Below are 14,236 nucleotides of genomic sequence, written 5' to 3'. Positions count from 1 at the left end.
ATTTCTTTGGTTGCGCCGGATCTTAGTTGCGGCTCGCCGGCTCCTTAATTGCGGCACGCATGTGGGATCCAGTTACCCGACTAGGGATCGAACCCGGGCCCCCTGCATTGGGAGCGTGCAGTCTTAACCACTGTGCTATCAGGGATGTCCCTAGCTAAGCATTTCTGAGCACTGACTGCATACAGAATACCTCTAGATATTTTCAGCAGATAACAAAAGAAATAACTAGGAAATGAATTTGTTGCAATTATTAGTGTAATTTTTTCAATTCTAGCTTTTTTTTAAGTGAGTATTTTGTAAAGTATTTCAGTTCTCAAGTTGACAGCACCATTACAAAACCATTCAGAAAGACAGGTATTGCCATCCTTATGTAGCTAAATAGTCAACATAATACGTTTAAATCCATTCACAGAAATTACTGATTTGTACCTACTGGATTAGGCTTGCCCACATCTATCTGCAGTAAACAGCAGATGCTAACATAGCATCTTGTTCTTCAGGCACCTTGATTTAAGACTAGAGGCATTTCAAGTAACATACACATAAGTGGAATATGAGACATGGGAGCTGGGAACAAATGACTGGGGATCCATGAAGAAGGCACGGGATTTAGACTGCTGGAAAGGAAGAGAACCTAAGTTTCCCAGTGTGGAGCCATGATGAAAGGTTGAAAGAAAACTCAGTTTGTGGGGAAGTGAAGATGTAAGATCAACCAGTACAGCTAAGACAAGGTGGGCATCTTGGTACTCAAGAAAGGCGAAAGCCATTGCAGGGAAATGGAAAATGTTAGGTTTATTTTGGCAGAAACACCCTCTAAGGTAAGGGTCTCATCCAAGTTATCATGAATGTAGTAGAAGAGAGGGCATAGAGCTGGGTATTGGCATGAGGGCAAAGAAGCAGTGTTTGTTCATGTCTGGTTACATAGAAATTAAAGAGCTCCTTCAAAAATAAAGTGGAGACTTCCCTGGCGGTCCAGTGGTTAAGACTCCGCACTTCCAACGCAGGGGCACGGGTTCAATCCCTAGTCGGGGAACTAGGATTACACGCAGCACAGCCCCCCCAAAAAAATAAAGAGGTTTCAAGTTCTGTATGCCATTTCCTATCTCTTAAGAAAAGACAGACCCAAAGCTCACTCAGCCTTGCAGACCAGTTAGTGTGAATCTGCAAGGATGGTTCTTCACTTTTTTTTGTTCTGCAAATCAGATGTACACGTCAGCCTACACCAGAAGAATGTGACATCTTCTGCTCCAGGCTTCGGTTTCCTCACCTGTAAAATGGTGGAATTGTGAAGATTAAACCCATAAAAAGTGCCTACAACTTGGCTTACACATAAGCATTCACTGTAGAGTTATAAGACACCAAAGAATATTTCCAAGATTTACATCGATGGCAGCACAAAAGTTACATTAGGAAAATTTGATACAAGTACAGGCAAAAGTCGATTTTCATTCATCTTTACTGGATTATGTATGTGAACTTCAGATGAAGAGTGAAAATGAAGGACTTCCCTCATGGTGCAGTGGTTAAGAATCCGCCTGCCAATGCAGGGGACACGGGTTTGAGCCCTGGGCCGGGAAGATCCCACATGCCGCGGAACAACTAAGCCCGTGCGCCACAACTACTGAGCCTGTGCTCTAGAGCCTGCAAGCCAGAACTACTGAGCCCGCGTGCCACAACTACTGAAGCCTGCGTGCCTAAAGCCCGTGCTCCGCAACAAGAGAAGCCACCGCAATGAGAAGCCCATGCACCACAACGAAGAGTAGCCCCCGCTTGCCGCAACTAGAGAAAGCCCGCGGTGCAGCAACGAAGACCCAAGGCAGTCAAAAATAAATTAATTAATTTTTTTAAAAAAATGAAAATGAAGATGTACTATCAGTGCCGTCAACCTCAGCCCAAGAAATAGAATGAATACTTAAAATTTCTGCATCCGTGAATTAGTAAGTCATTAATGATTGTGTGAACGCGGAGGTGACTGCTATCCATCTGATCAGCACAATAGCTTCAGTCATTCAGTCATGACATTTGGATTTATTTCAAATATCTGAAAAATTTCAAGTACAGGTAAGCATTTTAGTTGTGAGAATTATGGGTATGTATATTCAGTTATTTGAAGTACATGTTATAGGATTAAGTAAAGCACTTCAGTTCGGTTAATTACAAACACAGTTTTTTAACCAAGAAGTTAAAACTAAGAAAGTTAGAAATAAATAGGGAAATAGACTGTTACCTAGATAAGTTAAGGATGCACTTTATATTCTTTGAGCTAACAGAAGTTTATAAGGCTGCAAAATACTGGAAATTAATCAGTGTGGCAGCAATCTTTTAAGTGCTTTTAAAGTCATTATCTTACTATTAGGACGCAACACTCAATTTGGTTGTAGGGCCAGCCAAACGACAACTTATTCCACCAGCTTCAGGTAACGGTGAGCATCTGCCTAGTATTACAGGTGTGCAGATGCTGACCACACGGGGCAGTAAAGCAACTGATGGTGCTAAGAATCGTTCCTGCCTAGTGTCTACTTTGGAAAATTCTGACAATTTTAATAATTTAAGACAGATTTTTTTGGATAAATTTCAAATTCATTCTTATGTCCCAAACAACCAGTTCTCTAGCAGTGATATTTGGCTGTAACCAGCTACTGAATTTTAATAATCATTCAGCCAAGATGTATATTTGATGTAACTGTAGAAGAAATACTAAGGAACCACTTTAAAAATGTGTATTCTTTTTTTCTCCTAGCCAGCCAGTTAGCACAGTATCAAATACCATGTCTCCCAGAGATGACCAGTTGTTCAGGGCTGGTGAACAAGAGAATAGTAACCAGTCATTATGTTCTGGGACAGACTGGCTGCTTGACCTTTCCAGCAAAACCCTGGCAAGTTAGGTAGGTGTGGCAGGAGAGCGGGTGGGATTAAGGATGTTCTTGCTGAGGTTGGCAGAAGTTCACATGCCATCTGCTGGAAATGTTCTCATTCACCAACTCCACGAGCCTTTAGTGGAGGCAAATTCTCTACCTTTTATTTACCAAAATAAAGTCACTTTCCAAATTTTGATGACCCACTGACAAACACCAGTATCTTCCTTCTCATATTTAGGTTTAATCTTTCTGATTAAGGGAAAGCTGGAGTTGACTTCAACAGATTGTAGACTTAATCCCCTGGTTGGGAGGCTATACAGCATACATAAGACGCACGGATCCAGTGTGGTGGGTGGATCAGGGATTGGCTGGATTTTGCTTTGCTTAGATTGGTTTGAGATTTGCTTTGTGTTCCTTTTGCTGTTCTAGGGCCATTGGGTATTTCTAATGATGATGCACTAAAGAGAGGAAAGTAAACCAGCAATCCTAAAGTTTGCTGCAGTGCAGATTGCTTATTGAGTGCACATTTTGGTCACCATGATGTGCTTTTATAAGATTATTTTTAAAATCCATAATCTTGCTCAGATTAACACAGTTTTCATTTGTATTTATACTGAGACTTGAGAAAGGTGATCTGCATTCCCTTCCAACTCCAGGAAGCTAGGATTCCTGCAGTGCTGTTCAAACTTTTTTTTTTTTTTGCCAGGTGGAACCCTTCAAACAAAAACGTATCGAAGTCATCATTTGTAAAATAAATAAAATCAGAAAGCCTCTGTTAGAAGCAGAGGCTTATCATTCTATATACTTACAGGCCTGTAAGCATCGGTAGGATGTCAGTATAACCTTCTACTGTTAGAGCCTCTTCAAAATTTGTGATGCCATGTGTAAGATCTAACTAGCTAAGTATTCTTTGGGTAGAAAGTCAAACAAGTTAGCACTTTGAGAGTTATTTAGCTGGCTTTCATTTCTTAGCATTGCATTATGGGACACAGTAGATCAGGAAAGCATTCTGCAGATCCTAACAAAACATCCTTTAGGAGACCAGGGTTTTTCACTGAGGGTGTTCCATGCCATTTATGTTTCTTGAGTGTGTGTGGGTGTAATTAAATGTATTGCAATGTGTGTATATAATCATTTCCTTGCTTTTCTTCATTGTATCCCTGAACAATATGTTAAATTTTGCCAATTTTTGAACTTTATGTAATGAAAATTACACTGTGTATTCTTCTGTAAATGGTTTCTTTCAACATGTTTTTTTTTAGGGGTTTATCCATGTTGACATGCTTGATTCCCAGTTTTTGGTTTTGTGGGCGTGTGGTGGGGGGTTCCCCTCCTTTTTGCTTTTCTTTTCCTCCACTTGTTTTCTATTTGAAGTTATGGTCTTTATAACTCACTGTTCTTTAAGTGGTTACTCTAACAAATTTAATTTAAATTATTAGTGTTAGAAGTTATTATCTTTGCTCTTCTTCCCATTCTCCTTTGACATTTACAGCGAGATATGTGTTAGACCTCATTTTTCCATTTCTCTTTAACCTCTCATTTTTTTCCGTCTCTGTCCTTATGATCTGCATTCTCAAAAATAGCTTCAGCTCTGTCTTCTAGTTTATTAATTTTCTCTTCAGTCATGCCTAATCTATCTAATCCATCCACTGAATTTTTAATTTTAATCACTATATTTTTACTTCAAGTTTTGTTTTGTTTAGATTTCAAAATCTGCTTGGCTATTCTTTGTTGTCATTTACTCCCTCCTAATTATTTATTTATTTATTTATTATAAATTATTTATTTATTTTTGGCCATGTTGGGTCTTCGTTGCTGCGTGCTGGCTTTCTCTAGTTGCGGCGAGCGGGGGCTACTCTTTGTTGCGGTGCGCGGGCTTCTCATTGCGGTGTCTTAGCTTTGTTGCGGAGCACAGGCTCTAGGCACGCGGGCTTCAGAAGTTGTGGCCCACGGGCTCAGCAGTTGTGGCTCGCGGGCTCTAGAGCGCAGGCTCAGTATTTGTGGCGCATGGGCTTAGTTGCTCCGCGGCATGTGGGATCTTCCTGGACCAGGGCTCGAACCTGTGTTGCCTGCATTGGCAGGCGGATTCTTAACCATTGCGCCACCAGGGAAGTCCTGCTAATCTTTTTAAACTTAAGTGTTATTTCCCTGAATATGGTAAAATGGTTGTTATCCCAATATCTGAAATCTTTGGGAGTTTCTTTGTTGTTCCTGCTGGTTCTCATTTCTGTGTGTTTTGTGATATTTTACTTGGAGTTGGCGGTTTTACTTGTCCATTTATCTTTATCTGTGGGGAGTCTCTGCAGCCTGGATTGAAGTTAAGTTTCCCCGGAGAAGATAGGAGTTTGCCTTTCTGGGTAAACTGGGGCAGTAGCACCATAGAATCTTTAAATTCCTCACTTGATGTTTTTCACATCATACAGGTATCATGAAATTAAGCCTCAAACGTTTAGGTCCTATTTATGAATTCGTAGGAAAGAGCTTTTTACTCCCCTCTACCCAGTGCCAGGGTCAAGATAGGCAAGCTTCTTTGCCATCTCCTGCATGGCAGGGTTATTTCTTCTGTTTTTAATGCCATATACCCAGCTGTAATTGGGGTCTACTATAATTAGGTTGAACTATGGGGGAATGCCTACATAATTCAGCAATGTCATAAAGTTTGGGGCCTTAAAAAAATGGCAGCTTTCTAATAGATTCCCTGCCTTGAGTAGGTTCTGGGCTTTATCCCCTTCCCCAGCACTGCTAGAGCGTTATAAAAACTGAAGTCGAAGGTCTCCAGGGTTTTGAAGAAGCCTTTAAGACAAAGCCATCTTGGTGCCCATGTGCTTCCCAAAGTTCAAGGTTCCTATTTCCACTTTGTTTAGGCATCAGTCTGCTAATCTCTTTCCTGCCAGCCCTATAATTTATTTTTTAACATAGTTTTTACATTTCATTTAATATTTTAGTTATTTTAATTAAGAGAATCTTTCAGGGTCTTTCTCCATCCTTTGGTCTCTTCGAGTCTCTTTAGCTCGTTTCTATTTCAGTAGTTGATCTATTTAAGTTGAATCCTTGGCATTGTTTTATGAATTCAAACATACCACCACTTAAACCCAGAGACTTTAGTATTCAGGTGCCTGTCAGATTTCTCTTTAATAGTTCCATTCTTTGATCCTGGATGCCACTTCAAGTGGGAATTATTTTTTACTTTATATTTAAATTGTTTGAAGTTACCACCTGCAAATCCTTTTAAGATCAGAGTTTGATGTAGGAAATAATTTACTGGGTGGGTGTATTTACTACTATTTTAAAGACCCATGTTGATTTGCTATGCAGTTTACCTTTTATAAGAATTTATTATACACTTGGATTCCACACCAGGAAGTGAAGCGGCTGTGGTGGAAAGACTATCAGGATTTAGGTCAAAGGAATTGAGCAGCGAGACCAGGCAGTAGAGGTTCCTCACTCCATAATTCCACAGTTCAGCCTCTGGGGTTATTGATCCGGGTCTGTGAGCTCCGTGAAATTCTGTGCAGTATATTACCTGTGAATCTTTCTAAGGAAAGGATTTATAGCTTCATCAAGTTTGCATAGTTTAGAGGGGGTAGGTAAGTGCTGGTTTGAATGAGTGAGTGGGCCTGGGTCCTACCTCAGACTTCATTTGGTTTGAAGGTGGCCATTCTCATGATGACTACTTTAATTCTAGAGAGGGTTTCTAAAATACAAAGAAAATTCCCAGGCCTAGAATTTAATTCTCCCTTTTTTTTTTTCTTTAAATCTCGTGTTTTAAAATGGTATTTATGCACTCTTTTTAGTAATTATCTCACTCATGGCCAAGAGTAACAGAAATCCCGTTGGTAATAACTTTTTTATTTATGTTGAGCAGATCTGTGTTCATTTTGATGAAAAAACAGTAGAATCATACATCTTACAGCCATAAGGGAACTTTCTGAATTGTTAGTAGTTTCTTTACAATATAGATGGGTGAGATTCAATTTAAGCTTCCTATTCCTTTAGGAGTCGTTTGTTACAAAGAAGTAGAAAAACTAGCTCAAAATTATAGGGTTTTCTGCAAACTGCTGCTCAAGCTAGTTCTTACATACGCAGAGGTACCCATTTCTATAATGAATTTATGGATATGTGTGGCCTTGAGCTAGTTACACTAGCTCCCAAGTCTGCAGAAGCCCACATATGCAGCAGCTCGCAGCTCTTCCCCTTCCTAAGGGCCGTACTGGGCAGTGGTTAGAGCATGGACTCTGCACCCTAGGGTCGAGGTGGGAATCCTCACTGCCACTGCTGATTGTGTGGCCTTGGGCAAGTCATTTAACCTCTTTGTGCCTCAGTGTTTCCCTTGGTTAAAAAAATAGGGATGGAAACATTACATCAGTGATTGCTGTAAAGATTTTAAACATTAATACATGGAAAGAACTGAGACCCAGACCCATAATAGCTGTGTGGTAAATATGAGACATTACTATTATTGCTTGACTGCATCCTGCCACCAAACCATGTAGCATTAAATGAAAGGTATAAATCAGTTAAAACAGAAAACTCTAATCCCAGCCTCCTTACCGTCTTATAGTTGATAACCAAAAATGGAATTACTTAGCAAAATGCACTGTTGTGAAATTCTGTTCTACAAAGATCCACAAGCTTTCTACAAGTCACACCAAGCCAACCAGGAAACTGAAGGAAAAATATCAATAGTTTCACACCCAGTCTCAACAAATCAATTACAACTAATTAATTCTCTTTTTTTAAGGCATGTTTTAACCTTTTAAATTAATTCACTTTTTGAAAAGGTGTAGTGCACGTAAGTCATTTTCCAAAACACTCTAAAATGTTAAAGTAAATCTTCCATTCTCCCTGGCCCCTTGGCCACCCTCCCCAGATGAAGCTGTTCCTGTTTTTTTTTGCACTTTTCATGGATATGGCTACTTACACCAGTGTGTATGAGTATATATCTTACTCCATCTTTTTTTTTTTTTTTTTAATGCCAGTGGTATTGGAACATTGTTTTTATTATGGTAGATTTTCCCGTATTAGTATATTATACAGCTACCTCATTCTTTGAACTCAACCCCTGGTTCTAATTTTTCAAAAAGCTTATTAAAAGAACATTCTTCCTCCCTTTGTGGAAAATAGAGAAGTGTGAAGTCAGGAATACAATATTAAAGTGTGGGGAGGAAAATCCTATCACAATCAGACACAGAAAGCTGTTTTATGCCAACAGAACTGACAGTATTTACCTGTAAACATTTGTTCTTTGTAACAAGCCACGTTCCCAGCCCTGGTTTCTCAAGTGCAGGTTAAGGAGTGCCTTCTGAATCAGTTCCAAAAGACGGAAATATGCTCAGCGGGCCCCAGTACAGCTCTGTGATTGTGCCAGAAGGAAGCAGCAGGGACCGCACCCCCAAAACCAAGCAAGGGCTGGGCACAAGACAATGAGGGGGCCTAGGGCACCTGCCAGGTGTGGCAGCTCACTCAAAATGATGGTTCATTAGCTGCTACCCCTGTGCCCATGTACCCTAGAGCATCTTGTTCAGATTTTCTCATTGGTTTTATGTAGTGGATAATGGCCATGCATGTGGTTAAAAAGGATTTTTTTTTCCTGAAGGTAAAAAAGGATAGACAGTGAAAGCTCTCCTAAGCTTCAGTTTTCCTCCTCAGAGACAGCGAATCTCCAATTGTGTGTATTTGTAAGTTGATCTTTTTTCCTTACACACTAATTTTTAACACACTTCTACATTTTGGTTTATGTAAGTATATTAACCTATACTCAGTAATCTTGGAGATCATCTTATATTATGTGTACATATTGCTGCCTTATTCTTTTTTAGAGCTATTTGTATGTTTTTACCATAATTGATTTAACCAGCCCGCATTGGATGGACTTTTAGGTTGTTTGCCCTTGTTTGCTGCTATACTAATGCTGAATAAATATCCTTGTCCATAGTGAGGTGAACACATGTTCAACTCAAGTGCTATCTGTTGAATAGACTCCATGAAGTCAAATTGTTAATCTGAAGGGGAGGTCAGGTTTTTCAACTTCTCATTCTGAAAAAATTTCAAATATGTAAACAATTAGAAGAGTAGTGAACCCCCATGTGGGTGTCTTTCAGCCTGCACAGTCAACTTAGAGCCGAGCTATGTCATTTCTACTTAACTCCCCTAACATCATTTTGAAGTAAGTCCTAGATATCATATTTATAAATATTTCAGTTTGTACCTCTAAAAGATGATTTTTTAAAAACATAACTATGATACCATTATCACACCTAATACCCAGTCAGCATTCAAATACACTGAAAGACATAATGATACTAAAACATTAGGGATTGGAAACTGTCCATACGCTGACATTCTTTCTTCATTTGTTACCAAGAATATGTCTCTACAGAGAAACTTTCCTTCCTCTGCTCTATGATTACCCTGAGTTATAATGTGCCAGGAAAGTCAGGATAAACACTTGACTCTTTCCTTTTATTTACCAATTAAAAAAAAAATTTTTTGGCCACGCCACGTGGCATGTGGAATCTTAGTTCCCCAACTAGGGATGGAATCCACACCCCCTGCAGTGGAAGCGCGGAGTCTTAACTAGTGGACTGCCAAGGAAATCCCTTATTTACCAGTTTTCAAAATAAATGTGTCACCATCCTTTCAGAGGTGACCAGAGAGTCAGGATTTGTTTTGTTTTGCTCTGTTTTAGTATCATTATGAACTCATGGGCTTCAATCCATTGCAATTCATATTCTCAAAGTTTACCTTTTACCATCCTTAGTCAGTCAGAGCCTCTTTGAGTTTCCCTGCATCTTTTTTTTTTTTTTTAAAGATTTATTTATTGATTGATTGATTGCTATGTTGGGTCTTCATTTCTGTGCTAGGGCTTTCTGTAGTTGCGGCAAGCGGGGGCCACTCTTCATCGCGGTACACGGGCCTCTCACTATCGTGGCCTCTCTTGTTGTGGAGCACAGGCTCCAGACGCACAGGCTCAGTAGTTGTGGCTCACGGGCCCAGTTGCTCCGCGGCATGTGGGATCTTCCCAGACCAGGGCTCGAACCCGCTTCCCCTGCATTGGCAGGCAGATTCTCAACCACTGCGCCACCAGGGAAGCCCTGGCTGTGTCCTTTTGACGTGACTCTACCATGGATTTCCGTGCCTTCTGCCCTGACAAGGTGCTAGGTGCATTTTGAACTTTTCTCCATTTCTCCAGAGCCACAGTTCCCTTCAGTGGGAAATGGCTTTTGGTCATTTAGTGTTGGGGTTGGAGCTCGTTGCTACTGAGTTTGTTTCTAGGCCTTTTCAGTGAACAAAGCTAGGAAGTACGTATTTTTAAGAGAAACTAGATCATTAATTCATGCTGATATTTCCAATCCAAATTTAGGTTTACATAGTTTTACTTCTTTGATTTTACATTTGTGTCTTATTCTCTTATAATGAAAATATTAGTTCCCAGCAATAGTAACAATTATTTATTTGCTTCATCCTATATTACATATAATAGTTTCAGAAAAATATGAATATTAGTAATAATATGAGTACTGAATTTTTTAATAGCTCTTTCTGTCCTTAGAGCCCTTTTAAACCCTACTGGATGCACAAATTACCATGTTTTACAGTCACCTGAGACAATTCCTCTCAGTGGGATTATGCCAGAATAAAACAAAATTGTTCATTTGTTTCATCTTGCTTCTCCTTTTTTTTGGCTGTACCACGCAGCTTGTGGGTGGGATCTTAGTTCCCTGACCAAGGATCAGGGATCAAACCCAGGCCCTTGGCAGTGAAAGCACAGAGTCCTAACCACTGGACTGCCAGGGAGTTTTCTCATCTTGCTTCTTTAAATTTATTTTTATTTAAATTTTGCTTTTGTACCTAAGGATAAACTATTTACATGGTCCCAAAGTCAAATATACAAAGCAAGTTATATTCAGAGAAGTCTAACTTTTCTCCCTGCCCTCTCCACCCTGTCCTTACCTCACCCTGTTTGTTAATCCTCCTAAGTGTGTGCGTATGTGTGAGTTTAATATAAGTAAATACATCTGTATATTCCCAGATCCCCTCTCTCTTGGAGAATGGAAGTATATCAGGCACACTTGCTCACACCTTACATTTTTCCTTAACAGTTTCTCTTAGAGGCCATTTCATAGCAGTATTTGAGTTCCTCTTGCACTTTTCCAGCTTCATGGTCCTCCAGGGTGGGGATGGAATGGTTTCTTCAACCAGTTCTCGATCAGTGATGCTGGGGCGGTTCCCAGCCCGTGCTCTCTCAGTAGCGCTATGGTGAGTAACTTGCACATACATCTTTCCATGTCACTGGCCCGGTGCCTTTGGGATAAGTTCATAAGAAGAGTCAAGGGGCAAATGTATATGCATTTTTTTAATAATTTGATATATTAACTTGCCTTTCAAAGAGAGCACTGCCTGCCTTCCACCAACATCCTTTGAGAGTAGACTGGTTTGAAATGCTTGTTTGCATGGCAGTGACATCCAACTCAGTGTCCCTGTGTGTTACAGGTGTCCTTGCTTCACCCCTTGAGCCCTGAGGAGTCACCATGTCACAGGAGGTAGACCCGGGGCCACATAGACCAGGCACAGACAAGGAAGGGTGGCTGAGCTGTGCTGTATTAAAACCAAAAACCAGGGCCGTTTAGATGCCAAATCTTCCATGGTCTTACATTGCCTTTCTGTTCTTCTAGATCATTTATTTTTATTTATGAGCACATGTGTACTTGTGAGTGGATGCATGTCTGGATGTGTCAGACACAAGTTGCAATGATTTGTCAATAAGTGCCTTCTGATTACAGGTCAACACATCCTTAGTTCTTTCCTTTAAAAAATATATTAATTGAATGGCTGACATGTCCTCAGCATACATTAGAGGTCCCAGAACAGATTCTTCATCCTTCCTGGGGTTCAGGGTTATTTCTGTGAGGGTAAAACTGGACATGATTGGAAAACAACAGGGCCTTCCCCACAGGTGTTCTGGATGGGAATTTCAGGCTGAGGTAGTAGTGTTTGATGCATCCCTGGGCTCAAGTATCCCTTCTCAGGTTTACTTTGGGAAACTCTGTTGCTCACCCTTAAAAATTTCCCCAACTTTTGGACAGTACAGTTGTCTCCCAACTTGCACCTCCCCCTCTCCTGTATATAGAGCCGAAAGTGGGACAGAATTAATCCCACTACTCATTGGTAGAAAAATTGGTCTAGTCATGGTCAGCCCAACCCAAGCCACCTAACACATGGTACTTCCCTGGCCAGAGTGTGTTGTTCAGGAATAGAAAGACAATCCAGATTGGTCTAATCAGAACAGAAGGAAGCCCAGGACCATTCTGTGATGGGGGTGTGAGGCAAGAAGGCCTCTAAGTTGTAGTATGCTAGTGTGAAGTCTAGAACTGCTACATTTTGCAACAAGGAGGGAAACTAGTCTGAGGACAAAAACCAACCCAAGGAGAATAGCAAGGCCAAGGAACAGCAGAGAAACAGAGCCAGAGCCTTGATCAGACCATACCTGAAGCCTGTCCTACCACTGGACTAGTTCAGTTAAGTGACACATTTCCTGTTTGAATTGAGTTTTCTGTTATTTGCAGCCAAAATGGGCTTCTGGATTTTCCATCAACTTATTTCATGCAATGATAGGAAACAAAGCAGCTTCTCAACAGAATGGTTTTAAAATGCTACCAAATATCAACAGCTGTATCATTCAAATACTTATATATTTGGGTTTCCCAAAAGAAACCTTCATAAATTTTTGTGCTCCGACCCAGTCCATACTTTCCGGTGGCAGACTGGATGGAATTGTATGAGAAGATTGTTTTAATGTGCTTGTTTCTCCCCCTACTTCCTTCTCCAACAGCTAGAATTAACAACCAGTAGAGGAGTGAATTCCCCCACATTGATAGAAAGACAGCACCTTCCAGAGAAGTTGCTTTTGTAATCCTGCCAGATGAACAGCCAAGCCTAAAGTTAGGGAGTGCAGAGAAGAAATAGTGTTGCCAGCACAAACTGGTGCAGCTTAGGAAACTGGACATTCTATCCATGGCCCAGGAAAAGACCCAGCAAGTGTTGGGCGATGCCCATGTTTTGTTTGGTATAAAACCCAGAGCCTGTCCCGCTATTGGCCCTCATAGCCCCCGCTACTGTGTGTGCCAGGCACCACGTTGAGCCCTGTCCCTGCATTAGCTCATTCTGTCTTTCCATGCCCAAGGTAGGTACTCAGATCCCCATATTATTAATAAATAAGGAAACTGAAGCACAGATTGTTATTAAGGCAAATGATGTGGGATGGTTTTTTTTAATATTTATTTTATTTATTTTCCTTATTTTTTTTTTTGTGGCTGCGTCGGGTCTTAGTTGAGACATGTGGGATCTTTTCGTTACGACGCATGATCTGCTTGGGTTTCTCTCTAGTTGTGGCGCACGGGCTTCTCTCCAGTTGTGGCGTGTGGGTTTTTCTCTCTAGTTGTGGCGCGCGGGCTTCTCTCCAGTTGTGGCGTGTGGGTTTTCTCTCTCTAGTTGTGGCGTGCGGGCTTCTCTCCAGTTGTGGCGTGTGGGTTTTCTCTCTCTAGTTGTGGCACGCGAGCTCCAGGGCTCCTGGGCTCTAGTTGTGGCGTGCGAGCTCAGTAGTTGTGGCGCGCAGGCTTAGTTTCCCCACAGCACGTGGGATCTTAGTTCCCCGACCAGGGATCGAACCCGCGTACCCTGAATTGGAAGGCAGATTCTTTACCACTGGACCACCAGGGAAGTCCCTGGTTTTTGTTTTTGTTTTTGTTTTTATTTTTATTTATTTATTTATTTATTTATTTTTGGCTGTGTGGGGTCTTCGTTTCTGTGCCAGGGCTTTCTCTAGTTGTGGCAAGCGGGGGCCACTCTTCATCGCGGTGCGCGGGCCTCTCACTATCGCGGCCTCTCGTTGCCGAGCACAGGCTCCAGACGCGCAGGCTCAGTAGTTGTGGCTCACGGGCCTAGTTGCTCCGTGGCATGTGGGATCTTCCCAGACCATGGCTCGAACCCGTGTCCCCTGCATTGGCAGGCAGATTCTCAACCACTGCACCACCAGGGAAGCCCCCCTGGTTTTTTTTTTTAAATGAAATAAAGATCAGCCAAATACATAGTAGGCACTCAGTAAATGTTTGTCAGGTGAATACGTGTTACATATTTTACTGGGGTTGCAAAAGGCTGACACTTCATTATTACCTTTCTTCATCCAGGTACTACAGCAGTTACTGTGCAATAGGCCCTGGGAAGACAGGAGTCCTGCCCTCACGGAACTCAGTCTGGTACAAGAGACAGGCATTAAGCCGAGAACTAAATAGTATGGATCAGCGTGAGCGGGGGAATGACCAGGGACGGCCTGCTTTGGGGGGTTGGGGGTGCGTTCCTGAGGAAGTGCCATTGCAACA

This window comes from Balaenoptera musculus, chromosome 14 (assembly GCF_009873245.2).
Source record: "Balaenoptera musculus isolate JJ_BM4_2016_0621 chromosome 14, mBalMus1.pri.v3, whole genome shotgun sequence".
NCBI lineage: Eukaryota > Metazoa > Chordata > Mammalia > Artiodactyla > Balaenopteridae > Balaenoptera > Balaenoptera musculus.
The sequence above is the reverse complement of the archived record's forward strand: the minus strand, read 5'-3'. Positions refer to the sequence as shown.